We start from the raw sequence: 25115 nt of genomic DNA, 5'->3' as shown, positions 1-25115 counted from the left end.
CTCCATATAATATCTAAATATTATTTTCAATGCCCCAGCCTCTGGAATGCATACAAATATATTAGCAATTGACCCAGTATTGAACTCTTAGGACTTGATCAGTCATCATTCCCAGTTCCAGAGGCAACTGGAATCAGCAGGGGGGTGACCTGCAAGCAGTGGGAACATCTGGAGCAGCAGCAAAGGTGTAAAGGAAATTATTTCTGCAGAAGTTAGCTCAATTCAGGAAATAAAAAGGCTAGCTAAAGGATAAATCTTTATATTTTTATTTATTATAAGGGAAAAAACTCACAAAACAGGAATGTGAAGTCCAAGCTCAGCCATGCTGTGAGGGAACCATAGAGAGAGCTCCTGAGCCATGCATCCATTTTCCTCTGGATCCCAGAAAGCCATACCCTAACTTGGTCCCACCTCTTGAAGATAATTGGTTAACAAAGCTTCCTCATCACCTCCCCCTTTTGTCTAAGCAAGAGCTATCCAAACCCAGTACAAAACTATATACAATAAGAACAAATATTAAGTATAAATTTACAAACAACACAAACATATTAAGCAAGAAACACATGATAAATGTTTTAATAAACATTCTATTTCAAGAGTCTAAGTCTTGCATCAGAAATGGGCTTGGCTAAATCATAAGAGAAAGGTAACCATGACTATCTAATCTTCAACCCCATCGAAGGCCTGAGAAGGGAGAAAATATTACTTGAGTCAAGCAGTATATGATGGAGACAATTGGTTACTTGAGTCTCATCTGCACTGTTGAAGCAACCAACTTTGGCTAAGGCCTAGTGTAACTGACAGACCATTTTTAGAGTCAGGGAATTCTTCAGAACTGTTTTACCCTGTCTTGGCAAGGTTTGGCAGCCCTTTTCCTTGTGTCCTGCTTATCCAGTATGAATACTTTGTTAGTTATGTTAACATGTTATGTTATGTTATGTTAACATGTACTTTGTTAGTGGTTGAGGTATGGGCAGTTCCTTGACCAAAGGTCAATTGTGCCAAGAAGTAAACAAACTCTGAGTGGAGTGTCTTTGGTGCTCAACATTCTCTCAGGAATAGATTGGTGCTGTCAGGAGCAATCATGTCTCATGTCAACAGAACCCTAAGTTATTTAAATACCATGTTCTACAGATCCTTGAACTGGCTGAAGATAATATTCTTTCTAAAGTATCTGTATTTGAATCAGATAACAAAATTTCATCCATGTAATGGTAGATTAGATTTAGGAAATTGCTCATGTATTATTTCCAATGGTTGACTGACAAAGTATTGGCACAAGGTGGGGCTATTGAGCATTCCCTATGTGAGGATGGTTCATTGATATCTCCTAGTAGGCTGAGAATTATTATAAGTAGGCTCTGCGAAGGAAAAATTTTCTCTATTCTTTTATTGTAAAATTACTTTGAAGAAACAATCCTTTAAATCAATAACCATGAGAGACCATCCCTTTGGTAACAGAGAAGGTGGAGGAATTCCAAATTGTAGAGGGCCCATAGGTTGAATAACCTTATTGATAACTCTTAGATCTGTCACCATTCTCCATTTTCCAGATTTCCTTTTAACAACAAATATAGAAGAATTCCAAGGGCTGGTAGAGTCTTCAATATGGTGAGCATCTAGTTGCTCTTATGCCAGCTGTTCTAAAGCCTGCAACTTTTCTTCTGTTAGAAGCCACAATTTAACCTATATTGGTTTTCTCAGTTAACCTCTTTAAAGGCAGGGCTGTTAATACCTCTGAAGGTTTGTCAATTGCTTTGTGTTCTTGTACAGCTTGAATGGCTGGTGACCTTTGTCTGTAATATCTTCCCCAGAAACATAAGTTTTGGGGACTGCAGGAATGTTAATCTGGGTGTTTCATTGCTGCAATAGGTCATAACCCCATAAATTTATTGCATATTAGCTACATAATGGCCTCAGCCTCCCTCTGTGTTCTTCTGGTCCAATGCATTTGACCCATCTCATGCTTTTTTCACTTGAGATAGAAACTGAAAATTTTGAAGAGGAAAATTCAGATGCCAAGATTCTGGGGTAATGATACTTTATAGTTATAAATCTTACCTGTCGTTGAGTTTGAGCTTGAGTAGGTGCAATAACTGTTATCTGCCAGTAGGTGTCGTGGCACACTTGTAGCCGCATGGTCAGTTTGAATCTGATTTTAGCATTAAAGCTGAAAGATATGCTCAGATTAAAAACAGTTATTTAGTGTAAATCACAGACTATGTGCTCTATGGACGTTCCTGACTGTTCCACGGCTGCACGTGCACGGAGAGAGCAAGAAAGCAGGGACGTTCACTTCCCATACTGGACCCATCAGCCAACTGTGAAGTCGCGGGAGACCAAGGCTCTCTGAGACATCTAATGAGAAAATATGAAGGACCGTGGCATGAGAATTCTATACCCAAATGTGTGATGTGGAGCCTGATGACAGCTGGCTAGAGCCTCTGGAGACCTGAGCTCCATCTTTGGAGCCAACTGTAGAAGTTAGCTCAATTTGAGAAATAACAAGGCTAGCTAAAAGATAAACAATTATTTTTTACTCATTATAAGGAAAAAAAAAAAAAAAAACCTCATGAAACAGGAAGGAGAAGTCCAAGCTCAGCTCGGCCACAAGGGAACCACAGGCAGAGCACCTAGGCCTTTTGCCCATTTTTTTTCCAGGTCCCAAAAAGCCACACCCTAACTTGCTCCCACCTCTTGAAGATAATTGGTTAACAAAGCTTCCACATCAGATTTCCAATAGCTAGGTTTTTGACAGATTCAAACACAAACAAATTCAAACTGATAAAAATTCATGTGGTGCCTGCTCTTTTGTCTGAAGCATTGAGTATTTGTCAGGATGCCAAGGATGACTGAAAGGAGAAATCTAAAGTAGCAGTTAGATGGCACTAATATGGCTCCAATACAGTCCTCTACTATATGCCCGTGTCTGTCTAGTCTTGGCTTGCCAGGGCTCTTGGATACCATCCTAGGACTTTATTGTATTTTTTAAGGAGCCAGAGCACCCTTGCCACTTTATCTCCCCAACTAATTTCAAACACAAGCCTCATATCCAAGCAGTAAAATGGAACACAAGTACTTCTGTTAAAAACCTGACATGGCTATATAATTTAAGTTTTGGTTCATTCTCAATACTACCTACTAGTGAGTAAATATAAAAATCATACCCCAAATTTCAGAAGTTTTTAATCATGCACTGTACTGGATTAGTTTGTGATTGGATTTGAGACACTGCTATTGTTTTGTGTGTATCTCATTCTCAGGTGGAAGGAATATTAAGTGTAGTTTTACAGTAGCTAAGGATCTGTGGAGCTTATGGAAAAAGTATTGGTCATTCTGGAGACTGCCTGTTCTGGGATAGACCAATTGTGCTGATCTCATTTTTGCTAGTTAGTAAATCTGTGGATTTGAAAATATTACTTGAAAATTTCAGACCTCCATTTGTGGGCTGGCTATTAAAAATAATGCCTCCATAAGACTGAGCTGTGACCATGCCTGTGGAGCATTTTCTTAACTAGCGATTGATGTGGGAGGGCCAAGCCCATGGCAGGTGGTACCATTCCTGGGTTTGTGGTACTGGATTCTATAAGCAAGCAGGCTGAGCAAACCATGAAGAGCAAGCCAGTAAGCAGCACCCCTCCAAGGCCTCTGCATCAGCTTCTACCTCCAGGTTTCTCTCCTGTTTAAGATCCTGTCCTGGCTTCTTTCACTGATGTGGAAGTGTAAGCCAAATAAACCCTTTCCTCCCCAAGTTGCTTTTGGTCATAGTGTTTCATCAGAGCAATAATAACCCTAAGTAGGATAATTTGTTCATCAATATATCATGCTTCATCCAATTTTCCCTTCTCAACTTTTTCTTCTTAAAATAATATATTTTATGTGTTAATTAATATTTCATTAATTCTTTGAAAATTCCGTACAATGTATTTTGATCAAACCCACTTCCTGGTCCCCTCAAACTCTTTCCAAATTTACCCACTCTTCCTTATCCTTTCATGTCTTCACTTTTTCACATAACAGCTGAAATTTTGGTCTTTTGGCTCTTCCAATCTTTCTGCACTCTCTTCCATGATGCTTCTGAACCTTTAGGTGTAGGGTTGCATTGTAAATTTATCAGTTGGGGAAAGGTGCTTCATAGTCAATTGTTCTCTGCAGTTTGGCCAGTTGTGGACTTCTGTAATTGTTCCTGTCTGCTATAAAATAAGCTTATTTGATAAAGGATGATGTTCAACTTCTCTGTGAATGTGAAGATAAGCACTTATAATGCAATTAGAAATTATACTGGCTTAAGAAAGAAGCCACAGTAGGTTCTCTTCTAGGGTCTGTGAACTCATCAGCCATGGGCAGGCAGTTGACTAAATGGACAGTAGCAGAGGGCAATTACTTCTGAGTGAGTGGGTTCTATGTCCAATCAGGTGATTGTTTTTCTGAGATACAAGTGTCACTATTGCTGCTTTGGGACAATCTTCCTGTGACGGTCACTGTTGTGGTTTGTATCTGGGTACAACTATTGCTTGCTTTGGCAGCTTGCACAGCTCCTTCTGATAACATGAGAGCCAACCCTCAGGAAGGAGGCATCGAGGTTAGCTCCAGATTGAGTCTTCTCAGTTCCGTGCCTAATGTATGTGGTGTTTTCAACAATAGTTTAAGGACTGATGTCTAAAACTTATTGAAAAGCAATGAAACAGGTCTAAGGCCTTAAGATTTAAGTATAATCTAACTAGTGAAACAAGTATGATTTTAGCCATGGTCACCAGGAAGGTTGGGAGAAGGTATGGAATGTAAGGGATATGATAGACTTTACAGAGGAAAACGGCACGGACAGAAAGAGCATACTGGGAATCTTACCACCAAAATCAGTTATAATTACAAGAAGCAAATCCTTCTTCTAGGAGGCTGCCATGCTGGAGACAGGAGCTTCTAGAAACCAGTGGACAACTTCTATTGAGCACTGGACACCATGTTGGGTACTGTGAGAATTACAGAAACTGTGTGAGTTTTCCTCATGGAGATTATAACCTAACTAAAGAAACTGGATTCATACATTTTGTAACTGTACAAGGAAGATGAACTTATACATTGTTAAAAATGTATTTTAAGGAGACTAGAATTTGACATCCTTAAATTAAGGAAAAGATGGGGGAGAAAGGAGAAAGGAAAGAGCAAAGGAAGGAATGACAAAGATAGATAAGAAGAGTAAGAAATCAAGGGAGACAGAAAGGAAGGGTTAATAATTGAAGGGAGACTTGAAGGAAATGAGGGGGGAAGGAAAGAAAGTTTGAATATGATTCATGGAGCAGAAACATTTTAATAGTTCACAAATATCATAATTTAGAAATAGAAAACATGGAAAAGACTTTCAGGATATTTAAACATCATGAGTAAGACATACCTGAGGAAATAAAAGTGCTAAAGGGAAAACTGTAAAATACAGTGTGATATATGAACCATGCTTATGTAAGCTGACGCAGCAATGTCACCAGCCATTCACGACTCCTAGCAGCCAGCAATTCCTTCCAAAAAAAAGGGATCACTGGATGCACAAACTACCTTGTCAGTGATGAGCATTCTTCTAATCCACAAGAACGTATCTAAATTAACAAAATCAATAACGGCTGGTATCAATCATCTAAATCAAGTTTGGATCTAGAATTAAAATCAAATAGGTGAATTTAGGTAAGAACAAAGCCTTCAGAGAGAAAAGGTTAACAATAAGGAATTGGTTGTCAGCAGTAATGAACTAACAGAAAATGTTCAAATGTCTGACTCTAAGGCTGAGGGAAGAGTCCATTTGATGAATAACATCTGCTCTCAGTGATCAAATATCCCAGTGCAACAGGGTTCCTCAGAGCATAGAACTGGGAGAAGAATTTGTGATCGCCAAGTCCAAAATTACAGAACCCAGAAGAAACCCAAAATAGTCCTTAAGATAAATTACTACTGCTATGATGTTTGGAGAAATCTTTGGAAAGAATGGAAAGAAAGAAACAAGAACTAAAATAAATTGTTAAAAAGCAAGCAAACAAATAAATAAATTGTGTTTTAAAACATTGAACTTTGGCTTCAAGTAGTTATGTTTGAATATTCTTTCTGTATCTCTTGAGATAATAGAACCGACTTAGGGAAGAAAGTCAGTATTTTCATAGCAGGGATGTCTATTAGGGTAGCCTTGCACACACTTAAAAATTCTTTCTGCAATTTCTCCACAAAGGCTGAAATTTCTGGGTGGATTCTACAGATGCTTCTGTGGTTAAAAAAAAAAAAAAAAACTTAAAGGGGTTTTGGAATTCTTCTGGCAACATCAGCCTGAAGACTAAGTTTGGCTGAAGCGAACAGGGGTACAATCAGGGCAACCATAGGACATAGCAGCTCATATGTTTTATTACTGAGTTTATAGATGTCAGAACAGGACCTATATATTAGACTGACCAGTACAATAATAATCTGGACTTAATTAAGCAGGCTAACTTTTTATTCCTGAGGCCTTTGGTTCTTTCTTAGTATATCCGTAAAACAAAGCAAAGACTAGAAGTTAGGAGCAGACAGCACAATCAGCTGAACTGGCATGTGAAAAAAATTCCAGATCCTCACTGCATAGTTCCAAAATAAATTCCAGATGGTCTGAAATTTTAAATATAAATAACATAAGCTTGAGTGCATTAGAATAAATAATTAAATAATTATCTTACCCTTGCTAAAAGAGAACTGCCTAGACACATTCCCAGCAGCACAGCCCATAAGGGGAAGTATTGATCAAGTTGCTAACATAAAAATTTCAAGTTTATGAGGCAAATAAATCCACAGACACAATTAAAAGGCAAGTCACGGTCTAGAAGGAACTTTTAAGAGCTTCACTTTCATAATATTAACATGTGTTCCTCAATATCTACAAGGCAGTGATAAAGGATTAATTTCCTTAATAATAATTAAAGAAATCATATGAGCCAGTAAGACATGATAACCCAGTTGAAAAAAATAACATTATAACCATTAGAAATGAGATTCATTGCCATAAGTGATCAAATAAACACTAATTAAGGTGATTAAAAATTATAGTTTCCACTTTGAGATTATATAAAAAATATCTAGTATTGAGAAAAGTATGGAGAAAAGATAATGTCATACATTGAAAAAACGGCTAAATTTTATTTAGTGTGTGCTATGTGTCAGATCCGGTTTTGCACTTTAGATATATTTTCGTGCTAAAACTTCAGAATGGCTCTATGACTACTTGTATTATCTTACTTGCTTCCAAATGTGGAAACTAAGATAGGATTGGATAACTGGCCTAGAAGCTTCAAACAAAGGTAGATGAACAAAGGTTTGCAGAGTTCATGCTAGAAGCCATGGTCTCAGAACTCTCGGGCCTCTCCATTTAAGAGGAACACAAATGTATTCTTCCTTTCTGGGAGACAATTTGGTAAAATCCAGTTTAATTGTTCAAATTGTTAGAGTGTTCTCATAGTCTTACGCAGGAAAAATGTGAGAATACAAGCTTGTGTGTGCAGATCGTTTATTACAGATAAATGAAAACTAGAACAAGAATCTGAAATGGGGGAAAGACCATTGCACACATGTGAGATGTCGGGGACCAGCCCTGACAAAATTCATTTCTCGTACCAGAGCGGAGGTGCGGGAATGAAAACACAACTCACCAAACTATATCAGGAGGGAGTTTTCAGGGATCATTCATGAAATCTTGAACTCACTTCCTGAAAATCACCTGCGTTTATTCTCCAAACAGCTTTTATATCAAACATAAACTGAGGGGGGGGGAGGGGGATGTTCATTAGCATTCTGTTTTCTAGGTAGTGGGGACAATGACTTAGGTCACATCCATACCTATGCCTGTTCTGTCATATAGACTGAAAAACACCTCTTCCCCGGGAGTCCTCCTAAATTACAATCAAAGGAGACGAACAACATTAGCATATCCTGATCACTTGCTTTGGATGGTGTCAGGTTGTCTCACTACCAAAAGGCTAGGTGACCACCTTCTGTGTGGTAGGTGCAAATTGTGTTTTGCGAGGTCGCTCAGAATTCTGACTGCCATACAATGTAGGAATATGGCCTGTGTAATCCGGCTTCTACAGTGAGACAGCTACCCTGGAATACAACTCAGATGTCTGAAGTGCTGTTACAGAAATGCAGCACTGGTCAGGGAAATGCATATTCTTGTCAAGTAGTCTTGCAGATGCTGCTTATGTATCCAATTTGTTGCTAGTCCAATTACAAAGCCTCGTTTAGCAATATTATTCTTACGATTGTTTCCATTTGAAGAATGAACTCTGTGCATTTATGAATAAACATGTTATCTCCTTTGTCATGGAATTTACCTTTCAGTAGAACAGATAGAATAAAATGGGCAATACATGCCGCAGCGTGTGTCAGGAGAAAAGCACACACGTTAGAAGTGGTATCAGTGAAGAATATGCATTTGGTGTAATGAAATTGAATATAGAATCATGAATTAGTTTTCTTGAATTCTGATACATAGAGCACAAGACAGAACATAGACACTCTTATTCTACTATGCAATAAATAAAAACTTAAAAGAATGTTACCTAATAATCACTAGCTGTTATTATTCACTACTATTCACTATTATTTGCAATCCTGGAGGTTGAACCTAAGGCTTCATGCATGCTAGGCGAGCACTCTTGCACTGAGCTATAACTTCAGCCATAGCAGTAACTATTGACAAATGCTAAGATGCCTTTGAAAACCACTGTGTTTGTTGCTGTTTCAGGAGCAGGATGTCTTTTCAGTGATGAGGTGTACAGTGCTCATGTACAAGAGTGTCCTGATAGAAACGGGAGATCACGTTTGAATGGAATCCAAGGTAAATACCATGAAACTCACTTCCTTGGCTTTCTCTGTGCTTGCTGTGTCACAGCACAACACGGATTCCTACAATGTTACCTAACCTCCTAGTGGTGGGGTGTCCTCTGGACCACCTGTACAGTGACTTCCTGATGCTCAGCCACTGGATCAATGATTCCCAAATTCTCTCTTTCATGTTCCTCTGTCAGTTTATGTTCATAATCTCCTCGCAACTTCTTCCTCCTCTTATCATGGCTGTGGCACCAATGCAGGCTTCAATCACCCTCTTCTCTGAAAAAGGAACAAGGGTAACCTCTTTACCCTCAGAACTCAGCTAAGAAACATCTTCCATTCTGGTTAACAGCTGGATTTTAAGCAAACTCCATCAGGTTGTTACCCTAGCTTTCAACGTCATCCCTATTTCTTTTAAGGTAATCACAAATTATTCATCTTGATATTCATGGGAAGAGGCTGACACATTCCTTCACAACCATTGTGTACTTTTCAGTTCATCCAGGAAAAAGACTGCAGTGTTCATCCAATCTTGTGCCTTTGCCTTATAACTCAGCTCCTTACAGTTGGCCAGGCCATATGGATGTTCTGGGTAATCAGCTCCTAGCAGAAAAGACACGTGTTATTGCTACATCTCAGCATAGATAACAGGGTAAGTTCCTTGTGGTTTTTTATTCTTCTCCTGAAGCAACAACATAAGTTTCACAGTTCATATTATGTAGTATGAAGTGGACTTGAGTTCTCAGTGCTCTGTGATGGAGATGCAGTATGAGGAAGGGTTAACCCTTGGTGGCCTTTGTGTGTTTGAAGTGAATTCATTGCTGTAGATAATGAGTCTCTAACACAGTAAATAAAGCTGGTGAATGTTTCAATGCCAGCGCCAAACTGAGCTCTTTCTCTTCCTTCCTCCATCCTCTTTTTATGTTTGGTTAATTCCTTGCAGCAGGGTCTCATTGTAGCCCAAGCTGGCCTTGAACTCTTGACCCTCCAAGTTCTGGGATCACAGCAAGGTGCCACATGCTCGGCTATGTGCTTTTCTATATTTTTATCTTTACTTTTGTATTTATCTTCCTTGGGAACTGAACAATAAATTCATTTACTTTGTATCATATCATTCTTTTTACTGACATTTTTACTCATTCTTCCCTGTAGCCTTGGAGCCTGTCCTGGAGCTAGCTCTTGTAGACCAGGCTGGCCTCAAACTCACAGAGATACCACTGCTTCAGCCTCCTGAGTGCTGGTTTTAAAGGCTTGCACCACCACTGCCTGGCTAGAATTTGTTTTTCCCTTTATAAACTCTGTTTTGTTCTCATCTTTTATGGCCATTGTGCCTTTCCCTTGTCTATTGCAAAGCTGGGCCTTTGCAATAGACCCACACAGTCCCTTTGGGCTAAGAGTTTTCTGAAAAATGCTTTTTTAACAACTATTTTTAACTGAGTTGCAGGCTCAGAGTGTGCAATGTAATTTAAATTTTTTTTATCAGAGTGGGTAAAGGAAACCCCCTTTTAGGTGTTTGGGAGACTATTATCTACATGATGAGTTTTTACACAGATTCTCTTCAGTTCCTTTTTCTTCTCTCTTTCTGTTTCTAGCATGAAAGGGCAAAGCATTTCTTCACTGTTCTCTTCACAGAGCCTAGCTCACTGCTTGAAACAAAATTAACTGCTAGATAACATGACAGTGAATTAGGAAAGATTCAGTGCATAAAATATTACCACATTAAAAATTAAGTTAGCTAAGATTTAATTGCTGTGAGACCTCTAGAACTGGAAAAAGCCCTTGGAATCTAAAATGAGAGAATTTGGAAGTTAGTGTAATATCTTCAGAATAAGAGAAATGAAAACTAAATTTAGAAGAAGTTGTAACAGGGTCAAATATGTATTTTATCAGCTGAAGGTTATTTGGGTATCATCCCGCTTTAGAAATAAAGAGGGAGGGCAAGCACCCTGCACAAGGTCAAACACCTGAGTCAAAGCTCAGTTCTAAGATCTCCTAGCTTCTGACCTCAGCTTTGTATTTTGCGTTATTGCCTTTCCTTTATTTAAATTCAGGACAAACAACATCTTTGGTGCCATCATTATGCATAACGAGTTATTCTGGTGCCAGCAAGTAGCCAAGGAAGGCTCACATGTGCACACACATACATATGTACACACCTCTTTCAGTCTGGGCTAAAATTGAGTTAATCTTGTATTCACTGCTAGTGAAAGCTGAATCCTTCCCTATCAGTGTTTGTGTTTAAGAATAAGTCAGTATACACACTCTGTAATTGAATGTCAAGAAATATGAAAATATATTGTTTTATTGCTACTGTTCATTGATTTATCGAAGTGATTTATTGGTGATGGACATGCAATGCAACAAATCACCTTGCTGACACCATCAGCTGCCTTAACTAGGTTGTCAGTTCACGACATTAAAGGTAATGGATGGTGATTATTTTACAGTAATGGGTTTAATCAGCGCTTTGAATGACTTAGCAGTCGTGTCAGAGCAGAGCTTGCTCATCGTTCATCAAAGCAGCATTTTGTTTACAAACATCATCTATAATTCATTTGGTTGTTGACAATCATCAGCAAGGACCTCTCAGGCGAGTTTTATCAGGGATGGAAATGTGCACAGCTGCAGCATACTAAGGCACCCCTTGGGCGGCCTGAGTAGACACAGGTGGGGAAGGATGCCCTTGCCCTGCATCCCTACAGACGCTTCTCCAATGCCTGGGCTTCTGGTCTTCCTGCTTCCTAGGAATAGAGTCATTTCCACTTTTATCTCCTCAGACCCCCAACCCCCGCCACACATACATACACATACTCCATGGTGTCTTCAGTAATCCAAGGAGACTGAAGCTCCAAAGTAAGCTATCAACAAGAAAAGCAGGAGACACATGACCTTGTCAGTTGAATTTATGCATCTGGGCTAAATGCCTGGTCTTATCTTTTCCTGAAACTGCACTGGGAGCCTTGAACTGCTCTGTTCGCCAAGTTTGGGTATGTTCAGATGGGGATGCAGACCTCCAGGTTTCATAGCAGATTCTAGAACTTCCTATTGGAAAGATTACATAATGCCAAGTCTTATGTGGCTGTTTGCATGTGTGAAATGTCTCCCCGTAAAGAAAAGAATTCATTTCAGAAGCGTTTTATATATAGTCCTAATGAGTTTAGAAGTTGTGCGAAACCTAAACTGTAAAGAGGCGGGGATCTTGCATTTTGGAGGCAGCATACTCCACATCCTAGTTTGCTTCTCTGTTGCTGAGATAAAAAACTGACCAAACTAACTTGGGGAGGAAAGCATTTATTCTTCTTACAGGCTATACTTCCTAATACTTCTTTGCCAAGGGAAGTCAGTCCGGGACTCCAGGCAGGATCCTCGAAGGTAGGTACTGAAACAATGATCATGGAGGGACACTGCTTATTGGCATGCTTCCCCTGGCTTGCTCAGTTCTCTTTCTTATAAAACCCATGTTGACCTGCACATGGGTGCTACCACCCACAGTGAGCTAGGCCTTCCCACACCAGCCAGCAATCAAGAAAATGCCCCATAAGACATACCCACAGAGCAGTCTCGGGGAGCAATTGAGCTTCCCTCTTCCCAGGTGATTCTTGTTTATGTCAGGTTGACAGAAGCTAATCAGCATTCATAGTGGGAAAATAAGATCTGCCTGATACTAGCTGTTGGCTCTTAGGCATGCCATGAAACATTCCATAGATTCATCAATAGATTGGAATAATATGTATGTTTCACGGAGAGCGTAAACACTAAATGAATTAGCATGGCAAAGTGATCAGCAGCATGCCCTGGACAAAGTGTACATTCAAAAAGCATTAAATAATGATAATAATCATTTTATATGTTACTATATATGATATTACATTTTATTATTTATATATCATTACATGTTATATACATTGTATATAATTATATGTTATTATTATTATTACTATTACTCATAAATTTAGTTTCAGAACTCCCTTCTTACAGCTAAAGGAAACCAGGGTGTATAAATAGAGTGGAAGCAAGACTTTAATAGAAGCAGAGTTCCTGTGCTAAAACAAGGTGGCAGGCTACAACATGCATGTAATGATTGCTTGCAGCACAAACCTCTGGCATTTTTAAGTTCTCAGAGCCTCAGTGGGCTCCAGTGTTCAGTAAAAGGCAGTGGTGCCACCTGAAAATGATGACACCAATAGGTGGGCATCAGTACCCAACATATGCACTATATCTAGAAAGAGGAGTGGGAACTGAGAGATGACACAGGACAACGGGAAGAGACATGGCACAGTAGTGTCAAGAACATGAGTCCAGTAATTCAGGGTTGGCCAAAACAGAGAAGACAGACCAGGAAACCTTTAATGGCTAATGGGGTTGCTTCCATTCTGGGTATATGTAGGCTTCCCCTCAAAGATTTCAAAATTATATTTATATGGGACATGCACTAAAGGCTGGACTTTCCCTGGGGGGATGCTACACACACATCTATTCAACCGAGACAGAGAGCCCATGAAAGACCAAAGTATAGATACCATCAAAACCCAAGCTGGTGAACCAATGAGATTTAGTGGGATTTCTTACAAGAGCAGAAAGAATTCAAAGACAACTGCATCACCAAAACTCACCCCAGATGGATGACAAATGGTAAAATCTGGGAACTTGGAGCACCCTACACATCCTCCAGGTAGCTCAACAGGTCGAAGGGTGTCCTTTAAAAGTGAATCAGTTCTCCCAAACCTCTTACTGGCAGCTGGTCTGGCCTTAAGCATCTTCTTTGCAGCTTGGGTTGTCTGAGCGTTGTCTTTGCAGCTTGTCTTGTTTACTGGAAGAGGGGACTAGTGAATCTGATAAGTTTCAGGGACTTCCCAAAGCTATGCTGAATTGTTTGCTGTCCCCCTTAGGAATCTTTCATCCAGGGTAGAGTGTTTCAATATCAGAGGAGACCGTTATACATCAAAACCCTAAACCGGCAAGAAAGGCAGTGAGAAGCAGAGAAACTTTGGTTCTTATAGTAACACAGCCTTGGCAGAGACATTTTTATTTCTCAGTTTCATTTCCCCCACCTTTCCAGAGTTCCTGCCCTGACGGCCTTTGTGCTAGATGCCAAAGGATACTGATATCAGCTGGCATCAAAATCAACTGATAGTGGTTTCCAGAACAAACAGTGTAACCTTCAAAGAATGTCTATACCAGAACCCTGGTGCAAACCAGGTATGTGTTAAGATAGATGTAAAAAAAAATAAAGTAGCATGCAATGAATGAATATGATTTAAATTCCCCAAGGTAAATTGATAATCATATATTAAAAACATTTCTTAATTATAACTTCTGCAATTCTACCAAAACTCGCTGCATGAATTAAGTTCATATAACACCGAGTTATATGAATTTCTTTTTATATGTTAGGTTTTTTGTATGTCCCTCCCAACCATGCATACTCCCAGGTGAACAGGACCTCTATATTAGATACTTTAGGAGAGGTGTTAGTTAAGGGATGACTCTCAGGTGCATGAAGAAATTCACATAAATATTATAATAGTTATTGATTGCTAACATTGTGAACAACACTCTTTTTCTAAATTGTATTGCATTTTTAAATTTAATATATTTTATCTCCCCTTTTCCCTTTTTTTCCCTAACCCCTGATCTTTAAAATGATTCTGGTGTTTGTATATTTTTCTGTTTTGCTTAGTCTTGGTTTCATTATCTGGAACAAGATTTTACTCTGTGTCCAGGCTAGCCTCAATCTCATCATCTTCCTGCCACAGCCTCCTTAGTGTTTGGAGCAGAGGCATGCAACCTTCCTCCCAATATAAAATGACTTTCATATATTAATCAATTTAATCATTATAACAAGCTTGACCTAGATTTTTTGTATTCTTTACCACTTTACAGATTTTAAACACTTAACACAATTCTGTCTTGTCCCTCTGTGACTTAATCATGATCATACAGCTAAAGGAAAGATTCGCACTCTTCCTCTCCTTGGAAATAGCTTTCAGTACCTGAGTTCCACACACAGCATTCCATATGTGAACGAACCATTTCTCAGTGGTGTTGAAGGGAGAGAGAATGCCAATAAACAGGCTGGCCTGGAAATCACAAAAGGATAGTTCCAAACATTAGAGCCTGATCTACTGAAAGCAAGCTGGCTGACCATACCCTTGAACCTGGCCAGCTGCTGGGTATGCATAATTTGAGATGTTTGAGAGTAACCATCATGCCTTGGAAGAATCAGAAAGTAGGCATGGATGCACAATCCTGAGGAGTGGCAGAGCTTTGAAGAGAGAGAGAGCAAAAGAAAGCCCTTAAAGAGAGCAAGGAAGGCTCTAAATCATTTTTGATGTAGTTGGAAGAAAATGTTGACACAGTATAATCAACAACACACACTTTATTAGTTAAACATTTTTTCCATCTAGTTTATCATCTGTAAAAAGCTAGGAACTCCTCAGATGTAAGCATCCAGTGTGAAGAAAATAGGGGACGTTAAAAGGGAGGTTTGCTGTGTCGGAAACAGCCCTCTCTCCTCACCTCTCCAAAAGGCAACAAGAACTGCTTGCCTCACTCTGGTTCCAGGAAATATTAACACATAAGTCTTTCCTCTGCCCAAACCATCCTTCTTAAGCCCCAGAGACTGGGCAGGGCCCTCAGGAAGGAAACAAGAAAGGAGAGAGAGTCTGTACTATACATTGGTTCAATTTGTCACAGGTTCGATGTCTACCACTTCAGGGATTAGCTTTACTTGCTAGACTGTGTGCCCTTCACAGTGTCCAAGAGCACATCTGCTCCACACAACAAAGCCCCACTTTGAAGGAGTGTTTTTCCTTACCAAAATCTATCATCATCACTTGGGAGAAAAGAACTGCACACCAACAACCAGGAAATAAATATACATGGGTTTCTTAAAGCCAATGATAGAATCTGGGATTGTTCTTTGCCTACAAACACACACATACTTGAGTAACAGTGCTTCAAAGGCACTTCAGTAATTTTTTTTTTTTGAAGTCTGATGTTTAAGGCTCAGAGCTGTCTGTGACATTTCAGCCAAATAAACAGTGTTCTGTGAGCGCCTCCACGGAGGTAAGATAGGCTTCTGAATGGTGGTACAAACAGCACAGGACTGGGCGAGCAAGCAAACTGCAAGAAAAAGCCTGAACTTGTTAAATAATGTTTTGCACTAAGGTGGACCTTGGGAAAATAATAGCACGAAAGGCTGAGGACAGCTTCGGAAACTCAAACTCCACTAGCAAGTCTGGACAGCGAGGAAACCCCCATCCCGAGTATAATTTGATTTTGCTACAAGGGTGTATATTTAATTACTGTCTGAAAGCATGCTAATATTATTGTAATTTTTGATGAATAGCATATGATTTATACCTAATTTTCCATCCTGTAAAAATAAATGGATGGGAAAAGTTTGACAAAATGATGGAAAAAAAATTATCAATTTGCTGCACTGTGGATTTTCCTTCCATAAAGATGAGGGGTAGCAAAGTCTGCAGAAGAGCTTACTCTGAAATGTGCCATGTGGTAGATACAAAGGCTGAACTGATACTGCAGTTTTAAATCATATTTTTTACATTTGCTTATGTATCTGTGTGTGTGTTTATGTATGTGTGTGTGTGTGCACAGATATAGATTTGTTGTGTGGAATTCAGAGGATAGTTAGTGGAAATTGGTCTTCTCCTCACACTGTATGGGTCCTGAGGTCAAACTCTGATGTCTTTACACACTAAGGTACAGGGTTTCTCAACCTGTGGGTCACGACCCCTTCAGGAGTTAAGCAACCCTTTCAAAGAGGTTGCATAAGACCACCGAAAACATAGATATTTATATTGCAATTCATAACTACAGTTATGAAATAGTATCGAAAATAATTTTATGGTTGGAGGTCACCACAACACAAAGGACTGTATTAAAAGGTCGCAGCATTAGGAAGGTTGAGAAGCACTGCACTAAGCCATTCGCCACCCTAATTCTGCAGTTGTAGGTGGTGTATATCCACAGCTTATTTGAACTAACTTGGTATCTTTAATAGAAACAACATATGACACATTTTCCTTGTAAATCTTTAAGTTCAAATGAAAGAACAGAGATATTTGGAATGTTATTTGTTCCATTTCCGGGATGAATTAAGTTTCTGGTTTACTGCTGTTAAACTGTGTGTATTAAAATGTGTGAATCCAGGGGCATAAAACCTGTAGCTGAGTTTGTATGTTATAACTTTTATTGCATCATCTGCCCAGCTATGCATAACTCCTGGTGAAGTCCTTTGTTGCTTGACTGTGGGATTAGCCACATGACTTGCTTTGGTGAATGGGAAACATGCAATTGGAAGCCTTGATTATATCCTGGTTTAGCTTCTTTCAGGATAAAAGATGACATTTATGAAGAAATATAGTCATCCCATTCATATGAGCCAGGCCCTTGTTGACCTGGGAGCCACATGACATAGCATTGAGGTATAAGTGGTTCCCAGGAGAACCCAGCAGGATTCCTTAACCAACCAAAAAATTATGACATAAATTGTTACTTTAAGACACTAAAATAAGTTCAAGTGTAATTGATAGAGTTTTATAAACCTAATTTTTTATTTAATTTACTGAGAACAATTTTATATGTTCTTAATTAGAATCCAGTAACCAAATTCAATCACTATACTTTGATTATATTGCATTTGAACATATGTGATATTCTTTTGACTAAGATCTTAGTGTGTGGAATGCTTACAGTTTATTTTTCCCACTCAACTGATGACTCTATTGATATATCTACATGTAATTTGAGGAATATGAACAAATATTTAAGTATGTTTATGTATTGCTATATGGCCAGTGGAGAAAAAATGACTATATAACAAACTCTTCTACTATGCTTGAAATAGTTGATAATTTGAAGTATTTATTGAACAAGAATTGTAAAATAAAGAGATATTTATGATAGAAAATAGCCCTTAAGCTACAGATCCAGTGTCCAGCGCAGCCAGAAAATATTGAAAAGGACTGTTGCTAGTCTTCCCTGTCCCCTGCCTCATACATTGCTGCTTGTCTTGAAGCATGAAGAAATGGGTATTTCCTTTGAATTCAGTGTTGCTACATCCAACCTGATGTCCATGTCAATGCTTCTGATTTCCTAATTACAGCCAAATGCGAGGCACCAACTAGCCAGACTGATGCATCTATATTGCATTGGCAGTTCGCCGTGTTTCTCATCCACTTAGATGCGTATGTTCACGAAGAAAGTCTGTCTTGTCTCAGTTACAATATATAACCATATTCTGATCTTTGTGATAAGAAATAATTGTGGACATTCTACTACTTTAAGGTTTTTCCCTTTGTTTTATCATGTAAATAAGAATTACTCAGAGAGGACCACACTACTCTTTGCCATGTATTACCATTCTTCATTAGAGCTAATCCAATATTCCATTTAGGTTTGAATTGAAATGTTTAAAAAAAAAAAAGGTAAAGGAATCAAGATAACAATTTCTTTTCCCATTAACCTCGAGGGCAACTTCTTTTGTGTTTAGTTTTCTTTGTATAAGGGCAGTACATTGTAATCTTCATTTTTAATTAGGGTTTAAAGCATATTTTATCCCCCAGTTAAAGCACATTATTCATGTTTAACAGAGTAAATGAACAACCCTAGGGATATCAGCTTCAGACTGAAGCCATGGATCTAAGTTATTAGGATTACACCAACTAAGATCTACCAAAGCTGCAAAAGATACTTAGTAGTTTCAAAATTTCATCTTCACTGCTTTTCAAGGCAAGCTGATTTGAATGCTTCTCATGTGACTTTAATTTTCCCCACAATGTCATTCTCTCAGTTTTGGGAGCATTCAAGAAGAAAGAGGTCCCAAATTATTTGAGCGCTATCTACAGCCCTACAAAAGGATACTTTTCTCCCCCGTTTTCCAGGTAACACACGACATTGGGGAAAGCATTCAGAGGAAAATGCCTATAGAGCCGACATTCAACTCTCGTGGAAGTGAAGAATACTACCTTTAAAACTAAATAGTCAGAATTCCTGAATTCTGTTATAGTCCTTCTGATCCTTGGGAGGTTTTGAGCAAATACCTGAGACAAAAAGGTTAAAACACCATTCTTACTTTCATTGAAGTAACTTTGCTTTTCCTACTGATTGCATGGGACTGATAGGAAAAGCAATTAGAAAATACTTCTAAAGCTGAAACATCTTATAAAAACACACTGTCCTAAACCACAGATTCTGAAAGATTAATGGAAATGTCTTGGTCTTCCCATGAGTGAGGAAGAGCAGGGCTCCTGAGAAGGCCCTTGAAACTTAGCCTATGTTTTTATATTTTGCTTTGTTTAATTTTTGTTTGTTTGTTTTGATTTTTGAGACAAGGTGTCTCTCTAAGCAGGGTGCCTCTCTATAGATCTGGTGGTCCTAGAACTCATTCTTTAGACCAGGATAGCCTCAAACTCACAGAGATCCACCTGCTTCTGCCTCCAAGTGCTGGGATTAAAGGCGTGTGCACCACTTCCTACACTCCTCTTTCTCCTTTTCATTCTGATTCATGGGTTTTCTTTACTCCCTTCCTCAAAGTGGACCTTGGGATCTTCTCCTCACTAAACTTTTATAATAAAGGCCAAGCTTCACTTCTGAAGGACAGTGTTTGAGTACTGATGATTTAAGAACGCATATTCTCAATTAGTCTGGGAAGAACTGAGGTGAATTAGAGGGTTTCTAAACTTACAGTGGGGCCTGTGACTGGAACCAGTGGATTCTATGAATGAGAAGCCATTCTGTAAGCCAAAGCCCCTCTTCTACTGTCCATCAAGCTCTCAGGTCCCCCCGCCCAAACCTTTTATATTTCTGCAACAGGTTCATCTCTGTTCATTATCCTTCCTGCCAAGAACTGGATGCAAAATGACACAGAGCATTTTCACGGTTGATTTTCACTATGTGTGACTGACTTTGTTTCAGAGGTTCCTCAGGCTCCCCATCTGATGGTATCTGATGGAGAGATGGCATTTGCTCAGGCTCCTGTCTGACCACTGACAAGGGCATCTGTTTGTTTCCCACAGTGCTTTGTGCTGACTAGAGATGCTAGTTCACTGTCAGAGCCCTTGGAGACTTTTCTCCTCCAGAGGCAGTGTTTACTTAGTTGAATAATGTAATATTTTTATTAGAGTCAACGGTATACTATTGCTGTGTTTGTAGCACAAAAATGGCCAATACTCTGTTTTAACTCATTATCTTTCTGTATATATGTTTATCTTTTAAAATGTGAATCAAACCTTGTATACCCACCCTCCCTAAGCTCTCTAAAGAGATACACTGTGTGTGCTTGGTATTATGAACTTCTCCCTTTCTCCTGAGACCTTGAGTGAACTTTATACTGGGTCAAATGAAATGGTGATCTAGCCAAACCTTCACTCTTTCTCTGGAAAATTTAGACAGTGTAAGTAGAACTTGAGTACCAATTGCACTCCACTGGCCTAATACATCTTCTCTCACATTGATTTCGCTCACCTTGGAGGTGGAATTGGAAAGCAATTTAAATAATTTCATAACCTAGGTTCCTATGGTGATCTGGGATGGAGAGTTTGAGATTTGCTCCCTTCATATCTCAGTCCTGAGAAGTTGCTTTATTTGTCCCCGTCTTTAACAGAAGCTTGGGGTGTGGTGGAAGGAACATGTGTAGGATGTGAGCTTCTGGGGACATGAAGCTCTGAAGCTTGTATCTGCCTGTGGGAGGCCCAAGCATGTGATACTTATGTTCAAAGGCTAATGAAGCACTGGGTAGTTTGAAGTCTGACCACCAAGTCAGAGCCACTTATTTATGGATATTCAAGTATCCCTATGGGGATCTCAGTTAGTTTCAGTCTTTAAATATGAAGGTGCCACATCCATGAATATTGACTTCAGGTCCCCCTCAAATAATACAAAGATATACACTAGCAAATAATTTTTAATTTTAAAAAGATAATATTTGTACTTATATAAGAAGCTTCAAAGAATTATTGATTTTATATTTACCTAAAATTATATACAATATTCACATATATTAATATATAATTGCCTTAGTTATGGTTTCTGTCTTAGTTAGGGTTTACTATTAAGGGACACCATAACCACAGAAACTCTTATAAAGAAAACATTTAATTGGGATAGCTCACTTGCAGTTTCAAAGGTTCAGTCCATTATCATCATTGTTGGAAGCATGGTGGTGTGTAGGCAGACGTGGTACTGTATCTGAGAGTGTTGCATTTTGCAGGCAATAAGAAATTGACTATCTGTCACACTGAGAGAAGCTTGAGAAAAAGAGACCCCCAAACCTGCCCCAACAGTGTCACACTTCCTCCAACAAGGTCACACCTTCTAATAGTGCCACTCCTTTTGGGGGCCATTTTTGTCAAACTACCACAATACTCTATTACATATGTATGTAATATATGTACTGCACTAGTTGGGCTGATACAAGAAACATAGGCTTGCAGAAACCTCAATACCAGGCAAGAAATCATCGTTTGAAGGCTTGGTCATGGTGATCCTAGTGACTCCTTAAACAATTGATTATTGATGTAGTCCTTGATTCCCCCAAGGGGTTTAAGGTGGGCTTCTATTGCTGAAGATGCCACACAGTTAGGATACATGACTTGGGTGACTTGAGCTGGATCTGACCTGAAAGCCTCTTTCCTATGATCTACCTTTTATGGTTCCAGAAAATACTATGCAAGTTGCTGACAGGAAGGGGAGCAATTAAATTATCTAACGCAGCTTTAACACCTATGAAGTGTCACAATTATGACACGGCAAGATATGGATGAAGATGAAATATGTGACACTTGTATATCGGTGGCAATCAACACCTGTGTAGCTGGACTTAAGGCCGGCTCAAGAGAAGAAAAACATTCCCAGTACTGGAAATCTAGCCAGTACCTGAGGGTGAGGTCATAGACCTTAGAAAAGAATACATTACTGCCACTTTGCTAGAGCAATTCAATCTTCACAGGGTTCTAAATTTTATTCTTGTACCTACAGATAGGTGTAGTCACCACCCATCATCAAGGAAGCTTCTTTTTACATAAAAGGAGGCAGTTTGTGGTCATAGAAAACCACAACTGGACAGAACACAGGGACCAGTGGATTATGAGGAGTACAGCCTCAGTGGCTACATCTGCATCACAGCTCCTGCATTTATAGTTCAGAGAACATTGCAGAAGAAGGGGCAGAGTGATAGTAACAGGCAGAATACAAGGAACTTTCCTGTGAAAGTCTCCCCTAGACACAGGAACAGTGCAATGTCATTGTACATGTTAACATGGAAGGGTGAAAATTTTGAAGTGGTCCCACTCCAGGATAAAGAACTACAGTTACCAAGTTCTGGGAAAAGGAGAATTTGGTCATCCAGGGCAGAGTGGTCAGCTTTGAAATCATGCACACAAAACAACAAAAACAGACTCAGCAGGCTATATAAATCTATATAATATACATTAATATGCAAGTACATATATATATATATATTGTGTAACCATTATAACCACAGAAAAAGGTTATAAATTTGTAAGTGGGGGTTTCATAGAAGGGATCTGAAGGATAGTAACGAGAGGGCACTTTAAAGTATTATTAATGGATACATGTATACAATTCGTAGTCAACATATCAGGGCAATTAACATTTCTTCTTTAAACACTCTCCCTCTTAAATTTTGTAACCTTCAAACTCTCTACTAACATTTTGAATCTTGTATATTATGCTGGTTGAATCTGACAATATATGGTTTTGAGCCTACTTTGTATAAAATATGATCACTTCTATGACATATGTAGATCCCCCTGGGAGTAAGTCACCACTGTCATGTGCTGGACAAGAAGCAACCATCTTGCATTTGCCTTTATATTCCTTTTCCACACCAATATCATTCTGATTCTTTTAAAATTTAAGTGAGAGTTACTGGAGAGATGGTTCAGCAGTCAGAGAACTGGCTGCTTCTCTAGAGAATTTGGGTTTGATTTCCACCACCCACACAGCACCTCATAACCATCTGTAACCTCAGTCCTAGGGGAATCCAATGCCCTCTTCTGGCAGATAAGCATGTGTATACAGATACACATACAAACAAGATAAACAGAAAGTAATTAATAATTAAAGAGTCTAAGTCAACACATTTCCAAAGTTCTAGTTTTAATTCAGTTGAGAGGGATTAGCAAGTGAAACATGATGACCCAAGATCAAAACAAGAAACCTATAATGGAAGGAGGGTACCAATTTTTAAAAGCTGTTTTCTGCTCTACACACACACACACACACACACACACATACGGGGGTGGAGAGAGGCATGCAGCCACATACACACATATACAAACACACACAGAGGCATGCACACATATGTATACACATATACATACAAACAGAGAGGGATGCACACACATGCAGGCACACATGTACACACACAAACACATATGCACAAATGCACATGCACACACATTAATAAATAAATATGTTCTGGTTTTGACAAAAAGCCCAAGTCTTCAGAGCTCTAAGGCTCTAACTGTTGTGCACCATGCAGGACCCTTACCTTCCTTATTGTTCATCATTGTGTTTACTTGCTCTGAGCCCTGCTGGCCTGCTCTCTGTTCAGCAGAAACAGTAGTCTTCACTTTTGTATTATTCATTGCCTGTATTTTTCTTTCTTCTATGTATGTATAGCTTATTCCTTCACTGATATCCTTTCGCCTTTCCTGTGACACCATAGCCTGCCTGTTCTACCCCAACACTCATTATTCTACTTACAATGAATTTTTATGCTTCTCTATAGCCCTTTTCACAATCTGATACACATTTACGCAGTGTTTTTCTGGCTAGCCCCTCAGAATATAAGACCAGTGCGCATGAGGGATTCTATTGTTTTGTAGCCTCAGATTGTAGTCATGGTCTCAAGTTTGTCTACATGCAAATTCGTTGAAGATAAGAGTGTATTAAAAATGATTTGTTCTCTCCAGAAGAAGAAAAATTCTACATAGAGAATATATGGGTATATTCAGAATCATCCAAATTGCAGTATGTGCATTTGTGTCTACAGGCTATATAAAGGCATGTAGAAGTATCTACTTGCATATGCCAGTGTCTCACCTCATTTTGATGTGCTTAGTAACAAGGATACTGTAAAACCTACCTTCATTCCCCTGTGGTTGAATCTGGTGTCATTTCCAGTAATATCTTCTTGTCTCTGTCTGATGTTTTGTATGGCTCTAATCAGTATTTGTTGGCTTTATTCTATTTTCTTCCTTTGAAGAGGCAAGATTATGGAGTTTTTTCCTTAGCATTTCGAGTAATATTCTCTGAATTATATTTTAGCAGTGACAACAGTTTATCTGAGCTGTCCTACGCCTTTTCCCCATTACATCTGTGCGAGTTCTTTTAATCACGTTCTCATTACTCTCTAATTATGTAAAACTATGTTATATTAAATATAATTTCTTCTGCTAGCCACAGGGTGGCATTCATGTTCTTTGCTATCCTTTTAATGACTAATGGATTACAAGGTCACTTTGAGTGGATAAATAGCCTGTGGATTCTTTCCAGTGAGGCTATCACTCTGATTTTCATATTAACAATTGTAAATTGCAGAACTTATTATGCTACCCCACCTGTACCTCATTTTGCTTCCAGCACCTCCAGTCCTTTTCTGCAGGAATCCAAGATGACTCTATCAGGTGGCCTTGTTTTAATATTCAACTCAGTCAAAGAGGCTGTAATGAAAGCCAACAGCTGACACTGCCTTGCTATTTATTTCAACTCAGCCATCACTGGAAGGCTTGCCAGCAGCCTTCTGTACAGCGCTCTGAATGCTTGCTGGCAAATGCTAAACTGAATAGCAAGTAGGGTCATTCACCCCAATAGGTTTGTGCCAGGGGAGGTGGATCCTTCAGACTAGTCGTTGAGGTAGTCAAAACATCTATTTAATATTTAAACACCACGTTGATTATTGAAAACACACATGAGCAGAAGACATACTTTTTGAGAAAGTTCAGCTCTGCTGAAGTACTGTATGATGCAGCATTTTCTCCTTCAGTGCTTGAGATGGTACACATTTCATTCATTCATTCATTCATTCATTCATTCATTCATTCAGGCAATAGAATGAATACTCGTTTCATTTATGACAGGCTCATACGTAACTATACATTTTATAACAGTTTTTTTAGACATTATCTTCTTACTGTATCCACAAGGAAAGTGAATTAATAGTTAATAATGCTATCAATTAATTGAAAGCAACACTGAGAGTAAACTCTTCAGGCAGAACAAACATGGGG

Source organism: Alexandromys fortis, unplaced genomic scaffold (genome assembly GCF_014885135.2).
Source record: "Alexandromys fortis isolate MF-2015 unplaced genomic scaffold, M_Fortis_MF-2015_v1.1 scaffold_42, whole genome shotgun sequence".
In the NCBI taxonomy this organism is placed as follows: Eukaryota; Metazoa; Chordata; class Mammalia; order Rodentia; family Cricetidae; genus Alexandromys; species Alexandromys fortis.
Note: the sequence above shows the minus strand (reverse complement) of the source record.